This window comes from Enhydra lutris, unplaced genomic scaffold, assembly GCF_002288905.1.
Source record: "Enhydra lutris kenyoni isolate GAN:26980312 unplaced genomic scaffold, ASM228890v2 scaffoldscaffold117, whole genome shotgun sequence".
In the NCBI taxonomy this organism is placed as follows: Eukaryota; Metazoa; Chordata; class Mammalia; order Carnivora; family Mustelidae; genus Enhydra; species Enhydra lutris.
The window spans coordinates 498,843-507,071 of NW_019154201.1; the positions used below are offsets into that span (position 1 = coordinate 498,843).

Consider the following 8,229-nt stretch of genomic DNA (forward strand, 5'->3'; position numbering starts at 1 on the left):
AAAAAATACTGGATCACAGAAACGAAGGGAGTTACTGGGGCTGGCCAGGACGGATCCTGTCTGCAAGGAGCTATCTTGTTTTTGTCTCCACAATAATCAGTAATCTCTTCCATCCGAAAAGCCTTTCTGGGGTCGGGGAGAGGGGTGGATGGACAAACAGGCTCTTGGAGGCTCCACACCTATCCCCGCCCATCTCACAGGGCCATCCAAAAATCACTGTTGCACAGGGTCCCAGCTCCACGGAAAACCACTTGGCTGCTGTAGATGGCTGATCCCACAGGGACGCCCACAAAGCAAGACAAGGCACACAAGCACAGGGACAGCCAGGCTAGCCCCTCATCACTGGCCACTTGCAGAACAGGAAGCAACCAACACAGTGGAATGTGGAATCAACTGTCACTGCACAGGGCACACGGTAGGTGCCGCTCACCCTGACGCACTCCTTAACAAAAGAAAATGTTTGCATTTTGCTTTCCAACATCCTTGTTTCTGTCCTGTGGAGGCAGGGGTGAAGGCGTGTAAGTCACCTTTCCCTATGATGCCTGAAAAGGTAACAATGGCAGACCGAGTACTTTTCGGGCAGAAGCCAGTCCCTCTCGCAGGGACGCCTCTCCCTGCTTGACCACCAGGTCAACTTCCCAAGGACCCTTCCATGTCTGCCACTTGGCACTGCTCTCAAATCTCTCCTGGCCTCAGGAGAAGCACCCGGCCCACTCCGTTCTGCCATGGCCATCTCCCCTCCGTGCACGCCGCACTGCAAATGCGTGCGTGCCCCCCTCCTCCAGCCTGCTGCAGAAACCTCGGAGGCAGAAGCCCCCGCTCCAAGTCTGCCCCACTCCTGAACAGCCCTACTCCAAGCTGTGCTCAGTGCAGGCTCCTGACTTCAGTCTTTGGCCCTGCCAAGTTCCAGCCCTTAGCAACGAAGCTAGCGGCTCCACAACAAAACAGTGTTTGCCTCCCGAACACCAACAGTGCCTTTTCAAACACGGAGAAACTCTAACTATTCTGACTAAAAGTACTGGGAAGCTACGGTCCAGTGAGAGACAGAGAACGTCCCTGGGAGTTCCCAATGGGCAGAGCAGCACGTAATGGCCACATCCCCAATAAGCAACGTCGCCTGGGCAAGAAGGAAGAGTGGGCGGCCAAACTTCACTCGGGCCAGAGACAGAACAGGCCAACCGGACAAGGGAAGGCCCAGGGACGGACGAGGGGCCGCGGAGGAGCACACGCCACCGAGGCAGGCAGTGACAACACTCGACCCCGACACTGTCTCTGGCTGAGACGTTCGAGTTCCACCAAACCTGGAGACAAATGCGTCAGGCCGCTGGGCACAGCGCTGTCCCATGCTCCACTCGTCTAATTCCCTCTATGTGATTTCTTGAGAAACAAGAAACCTGCCAAACACCGAGAGATCCTACCCGCGTCAGAGCTGGGTGGCGCAGCCCTCCACAGATGAGACCCTGGCACTGGGTGGGACACGCCCCGGTAACTCTCAAAGATGCCTCCTGCTCACGGGCCGCGCCTCCTGCAGCCGGACAACCGACACCACTGCCTGCCTGCCCAGAGCGGCCTCTGGTGAGGGGTCCCCTCCCGTCAGGTAATACGCTGGCCTTCTCTGTCAGTCCTGTCTCAGGGGGACTGTACTTAGTGCGACTCAGTCGTCAGGGTCTCATTCCCTCAGTGCTGACAAAAACAGGGCAAGGAGAAGGGTCAGACAGCTGGGAGCACAGCACAAGGAAGCTGCTGTTAGTAACATGCACTCCAGTCCCTGGTTTAAAAAACAAAACAATTAAAGGATCAGTCTTCTCACAGCAGCATTTTTTTTAAAAACACTTTATCTATTTGACAGACAGAGATTACAAGCAGGGTTGGGGGGGGAGCTGGGAGCCCGATGCAGGCCTCGCTCCCAGGACCCTGAGATCATGACCTGAGCCAAAGGAAGAGGCTTAACCCACTGAGCCACCCAGGCGCCCCTCACAGCAGCATTTCTGACACCTGCTTTCTGCTTTGTTTCCTAGAGGGAAGAGACGGAACAAAATTACGACTTACACAGTGTTCATAACTCTGAATTCACGCCATCGGACATCGAGGGACGTCGTACCGAGAAAACCGGCTCAGGCAAGTGTGTGTGACTTCCGGCTTCCCCCACACAGTGGATTATGTGAGTTCTAGACACACAGGAACAGCTCCACGTACCCCACCTTAAGTTGCTCCCACTAGCAATTACAAACACCAGGGCCAGAGATCAAACAGGACTTCCTCAAGAAGATAACATGTAGGGGTGCCTGGGTGGCTCAGTGGGTCAAGCCTCTGCCTTCAGCTCGGGTCATGATCTCAGAGTCCTGGGATGAAGCCCCGCATCAGGCTCTCTGCTCAGCGGGGAGCCTGCCACCCCCCCGCCCCGCGCCTGCCTCTCTGTGTACTTGTGATCTCTGTCAAATAAATAAAATCTTAAAAAAAAAGAACATCTAGCTGAGGCCACACCAGCAACCACAGGTAAGCAGCGGCCGCAGTACTGTGGCCAGGGTGAGCTCCAGCGGCGGTCTGGACTCCTCCGCCCTCCGCCCTAAGGCCCTGGCAGAAGTCCTAACCACTCCCAGCCAGTCTCCTCAGCAATGCGATGACGAGAAAAAGAACACAAACTTTTGCCAAGATTAAACGCAACAAGGCGCAGTCGGCCCCACACGCTCAATAAACGGTTCCTGCTACTACTGGTGTCCTCCTTGGCTGCGCTCGTCAAAGCTGACCGGTAAAGCCAGCCGGAGACACTCTTCCCACTCACGAAGCACCCGGCTGAGGCGGCCGGCCAAACACCAAACCAAACCACAGAACACAACAACAACAACAACAACAAAAAAACAAAAACAAAACCCGCCACTTCTGAATCTGAGTCACGTCGGATGATTTTTACTTTCCTTTCCCGCGGTTCCAGGTAGGGGAACTGAACCTCTCGCTCCAGAGACGGGCTGGCAAGAGGAAAGCATGTGGAGCGTTTCACACGCGGGCGCCACCAGTAACCCGCAGACCACCTCCCGGCGGGGCAGCCGCGCCAACAAAACCACAAACCAGGACGGGGCAGCCGCCCGCTCCTCCCCGCCTGCAGGCCCGCGCCCGGCGTGCAGCTCCCTTCTCACGCCGGCCCCCTCCCTCGGGGTCGGCCCGCTGCTGCTCCCCCCGCCCCACACACTCTTGTCCCGCAGACGCACCCACCGCGGCGCCCCGCACTAGGGCGCATCTTCGTGCCCACCGCCTCACTAAGGGGAGTTCGGTGTCAGGACCTGCACGCACAGCGCCCGTCACACCAACACCGGCAGGTGCCCGGAGACCGCAGGCCGCGCTGCCCCCTGCTCCGTTCCGGGGCCCGAGCCTGGCCGCAGCCCCTCGGGCAAGGACCCCGCGCGGCGCCCCGAAGCCGGCCGCAGTCGAGGCGCAGGGCGGGGCGAACAGCCACGGGCGCGCTGCAGCCGACGGCCCGCTAGCCCCCGACCGCGGGTCCCGCCTGTGCCCGGGCAGAACTTCTGCAGCAGGACGAGAGCCCGTGGCCAGGCGCCGCCCGACGCTGCCGAGCCGCCGCGGGAGCCGGGGCGCCTCTGACCGACGCCGCGCACCGCCGCGCACTCAGCGCTCGGGAAGGGCGCGCCGGGCGGGCTTCAGGAAGCCGGTGCCGGGCCCCGAGGCTGCCAACGGCGAGCTGCGGGACCGACGCGGGGCGTCGCCGCTGCGGGGGGAGCCGCGGCCGGTCCTCCGCGTCCGCCCAGGCCCCGGCGCCCCTCGCCCGCCGCCTGGCCTCCGCCCCGACCGCGCCGCGGCTCTCCGCGGCGGTCCCGCGCTTCCCCAGGCCGGAGCCCCCGCCCGGGCGCCTGCCCACGACCCTCACCCGGGAGCTGTGGAAGCCTCGGCGGCCGCCGGCCGCGCTGCCCCAGCGGAGACGTGGCCGCACGAGGGGCGGGGCGCGGCGCGGCGACGGGCTAGGCCCCTCCGGAAACAAGCTGTGCGCGAATCCTCCGTTCCGGATGACAGACCGTCCTCTTCTGCCGGCCAGCAGCCGCCCTCAGGCCGGGCTGCCCCGGCCGCACGGTGGGACTCGAGAGCCCACTCACAACCGACGTGAGGGAGACTTCAGAATGGGAGTTTGCGAGTCTCTCCTCTAGGGAAATGCAACTTCTGGACTTGCAGAACCAACTCCAGCAGGAAGCTAAACCAGTGAACTTCCGGCGGAAGTGGCGTGGCCAGGGCTCGGGTGCCCGCCCCGACCCGCCCCAGCTGTCAGGCTGTGGGCGGGGTCCGCCTCGCTCCGCCCCGGCCCCGTTGCGGGGCGTGGCTAGGAGGCGCCGGCAGGGGTGGGGGGCGGCGGGCGGAGTCGGTGCAGCTCCCGGGCGGGGTGCAGGGTGGGGGGGAACCTCGTCTCTGCGGCGCCTCGAACCCGGAATCCCCCGCCTCCCACCCCGCGACTTATTTATCTTAAGGTGCCAATGCCAAGTTGGCTCCGGCTGGGGGGCCGTGGCCGTGTCTTACCTTTTCAAAAATAAAAATAATTGCATTGTTGGCACAGGCCGGGAGGTGCACGTGACGGGTGTCCTTTGTCTACGGGTATGAAATTGTGTCGGCCCCGTTTGTGGGAAAAACTGCCCTTCCTGCATTAGCGTGCTTTTGCACACTTGTCCAGGATCAGCGGGCTGCTTGTGGGGTGTGTCTGCTCTGGCTCCTGATGGCCTCGGCCACCTGTCCCTCTGCCCACACGGCGGCCTCCAGCACCCGTACAGCAAGCCCCGGGACTGCGTAGGGATTGTTCCAGGTATTTGGGGATCCATGCCCTCCCATATAAATTTTATTTTATTTTTTTTAAGATTTTATTTATTTATTTGACAGATCACAAGTAAGCAGAGAGGCAAGCAGAGAGAGAGAAAGGAGGAAGCAGGCTCCCCACTGAGCAGAGAGCCGGACGCGGGGCTCGATCCCAGGACCCTGAGATCATGACCTGAGCCGAAGGCAGAGGCTTTAACCCACTGAGCCACCCAGGCGCCCCATCCCATATAAATTTTAGAATAAACTTGTTTTTGTCTGTAAAAATCCTTCTGGGATTTTGATGGAATTGCATTGAACGTTTTAAAGTTTGGTTTCCATGCATTCACTGTTAGTATGTAGAAATGTGATTAAATGCTGTGTGTTGATCTTGTATCCTGAGAACTTGCTAAACTCACTTATTAGTTATAGGAGGTTTTCTTCTTATAAATTCTTTGGAATCTTCTACATAGGCCATCATGTCATCTGCAAACACAAAAATTTAACTCAAAATGAACATGGACTTAAGTGCAGAAATGTGTAAAACTATAAAACTCTTACAAGGAAACAGGAAAAATTTCAGGACTGAAGGCTTGGTGAAGTGTTCTTGGACACACCACAAAAGAATAAACTTAATAAATTGAAGTTCGCCAAAATTAAAAACATTTGTTTTGAGGGGCACCTCGGGGGGCTCAGTCATTAACCCTCTGCCTTCCGCTCAGGTCGTGGTCCCAGGGTCCTGGGATCAAGCCCCGCATTGGGTTCCCTGCTCGGTAGGAAGCCTGTTTCTCCCTCTCCCTCTCCTTGTGCTTGTGTTCCCTTTCTTGCTCTCCCTGTCAAATAAATAAAATCTTTAAATTTTTTTTGTTTGATTTGAGAAAGATTCCACTAAGACAAGGAAAAGACAAGCTGCAGTTAGTTACAAAATATATTGCAAACCTGGTACCCAGAAAGGCCAACGTATGAAGCATTTCACCAAAAAGGATATGCAGATGGCAAACAAGCTTGTGAAAGATTTCAACACCAATGGCCACTATAAAAATAAAAATCAGCACTGCATCGAGCTCTTACTACACACACCTATTGGAGCAGCTAAAACAAACAGTAGCAACACCAAATGCTAGCAATGATGTGGAGAAACTAGACTTCTCATACATTACTGGTGAGACTATAAAATGGCACGCCCACTCTGAAGTTTGGCGATTTCTGTAAATTAAACATATACTTGATTGTACGACCCAGGAATTGTCCTCCTGGATATTTATCTGAGAGGGAAATGAGACTTAGATCCACACAAAAACCTGGACACTATTGTTCGCCACAGTGTTATTTGTAATAGCTCAAAACTGGAAACAACTGGAATCTGACCAACCCCACAACAGAGGAACGGTTAAACAAACTGGGGAGCACCCACGTCACGGGTCTCTCTTCAGCAGTAAAAAAGGACTATTGATACGCAGGACAACTTAGATGAATCTCCAAGGCATTATGCTGAGGCAGGAAAATCTCAGAAGGATACTGTGTCATGTGCTTTCACTTACATAACATTTGTGAAGTGATACGATTATAGAGTCAGAAAGCAGATTAGTGGTTGCCAAGGAATGGTGGGGGGCTGGCTAAAGTGGGGCAGGAACCCCAAAGGGAGCTGTACACACTTTGGACTAACGTGACTAACTGGAGCTATGCAGGAGTAACCAGTGTGGGAAACTGGGGAACAAATTACGCGAGTAAAACGCGAGTAAAACGCAAGTAAAACGCGACAGACGACACTAAACGTAAAAACAAATGAGCCTAGATATAAACGGCATATCCACGCAGGGAAAAAATGCTAATTAAGTAAAACTTTTAAGTTTATCAAGGTGTTATTTGCATTCAATTTACCCTTTTAATGTGTACAATTCAATTTTTAAACTTGCAGTTACATTTATATTTTAGCAAATAAAACTGGATTTACTTCAATGCAGTAATAAAACATTTCCATAACCCCCAAGTGCCCCTCTAGTCCATGTGCATGCAGTCCCCAACACCCCTTCCCCTGACAACCAGTAACTCACCTTCTGTCTCTATGGATGGGTCTATTCTGGACATTTCATATAAAAAGAATCACGTCATACGTGACATATTGTGACTGCCTTCTTTCTTATGTAGCATTAGGCTTCAAGATTGATTTGATCATTTTCAGCACGTACCAGAACTTTCTTCCTTTTACAGATGAGTAATATTGCCCTGCCTAGATACCCCACATCTTGTAACCCATCTGTTGGCGGACACATTCCAGTGCCTTGCATGTGCCGGTCAATGTTCCAAGTGTAGGACTTAGCTGGGGACCAGGAGACAGGATCCCTCCTCCAGTCCAGCTCTGTTTGTGTGGGGAAGACCAGCCCTCCAGGGCATCATTCATGCGGAGGAAACTGTGTCAGTGGGAGGGGCTACCAATTACATCAGTCATTAATTCGGTCTTCATTGCGGCCTACTGTACTCCAAGCACTCTTTGAGACACTACACAGCCCCTGCGGTCACAGGCGCTTACATCCACTCGGACAACCGGACACACACGGAAACACAAGACAAGAGGTGAGGAGCTGGGAAAAGAGCAGGGTAAGGAAACAGGGTGCAGAGGCGTGCTGCGATTTAGGGAGGCCCTTGGATGAGTGAGATGAGTGAGCGAACACATGAGCCAAGTAGGGAGTCGTGCAGGTCACCGAGGGAAGCGTTTCAGACAAGGGAAGAGCAAGGAGAGTCCCGTTTTCAAAGAGTTCCTTGAGGAAGTTATAGCTGAGCTAAGCTTGTCTGACAAAGAGGCGGGCAGAGAAGGGTCTGGGGAAGACCTTTACTGGAAAGGAGTCAGCACACTCAGAGTGGGAGGGGGTCTGCGATGAGGGGTAAGCTGCACGGGGTCTGCCAGGGCGATGGGAAGCCACTGATGAGTTCCAGGCTCATCATCTTCAAAGGAGACAAACATACATGAACAAAAAAATGAGGGGACCCAGGTGGCTCAGTCAGCTAAACTTCTGCCTTCAGCTCAGGTCATGATCCTGGGGTCCTGGGATTGAGTCCCCATTGAGCTCCCTGCTCAGCAGGCAGTCTGCTTCTCTCTCTGCCCCTCCCCTCTGTTCCTGCTCAGTTGCTCTCAAAGAAATAAAATCTTAAAAAGAAAAAAGGAGGGGCGCCTGGGTGGCTCAGTGGGTTAAAGCCTCTGCCTTCGGCTCAGGTCATGGTCCCAGGGTCCTGGGATCGAGCCCCGCATCAGGCTCTCTGCTCAGCAGGGAGCCTGCTTCCTCCTCTCTCTCTGCCTGCCTCTCTGCCTACTTGTGATCTCTGTCTGTCAAATAAATAAATAAAATCTTTAAAAAAAAAAAAAGAAAAGAAAAAAGGAGGGGCGCTTGGGTGGTTCAGTGGGTTAAAGCCTCTGCCTTCGGCTCAGGTCATGGTCCCAGGGTCCTGGGA

At 54.8% G+C, this 8,229-nt stretch overlaps 1 protein-coding gene across 4 annotated transcripts in view; it reads right to left on the reverse strand.

Annotated features, from left to right (window-relative positions):
- The window catches only part of LOC111139774 (golgin A3), a 46,329-nt gene extending 42,271 nt beyond the window's left edge, over positions 1 to 4,058 (reverse strand). For all 4 annotated transcript variants that reach the window (XM_022492157.1, XM_022492155.1, XM_022492156.1 and 1 more), the window contains exon 1: positions 3,878 to 4,058. The gene's annotated coding sequence lies outside the window, so the exon portion shown is untranslated. The remainder of the gene's footprint in view (positions 1 to 3,877) is intronic.
- Between the last annotated feature and the right edge of the window lie 4,171 nt (positions 4,059 to 8,229).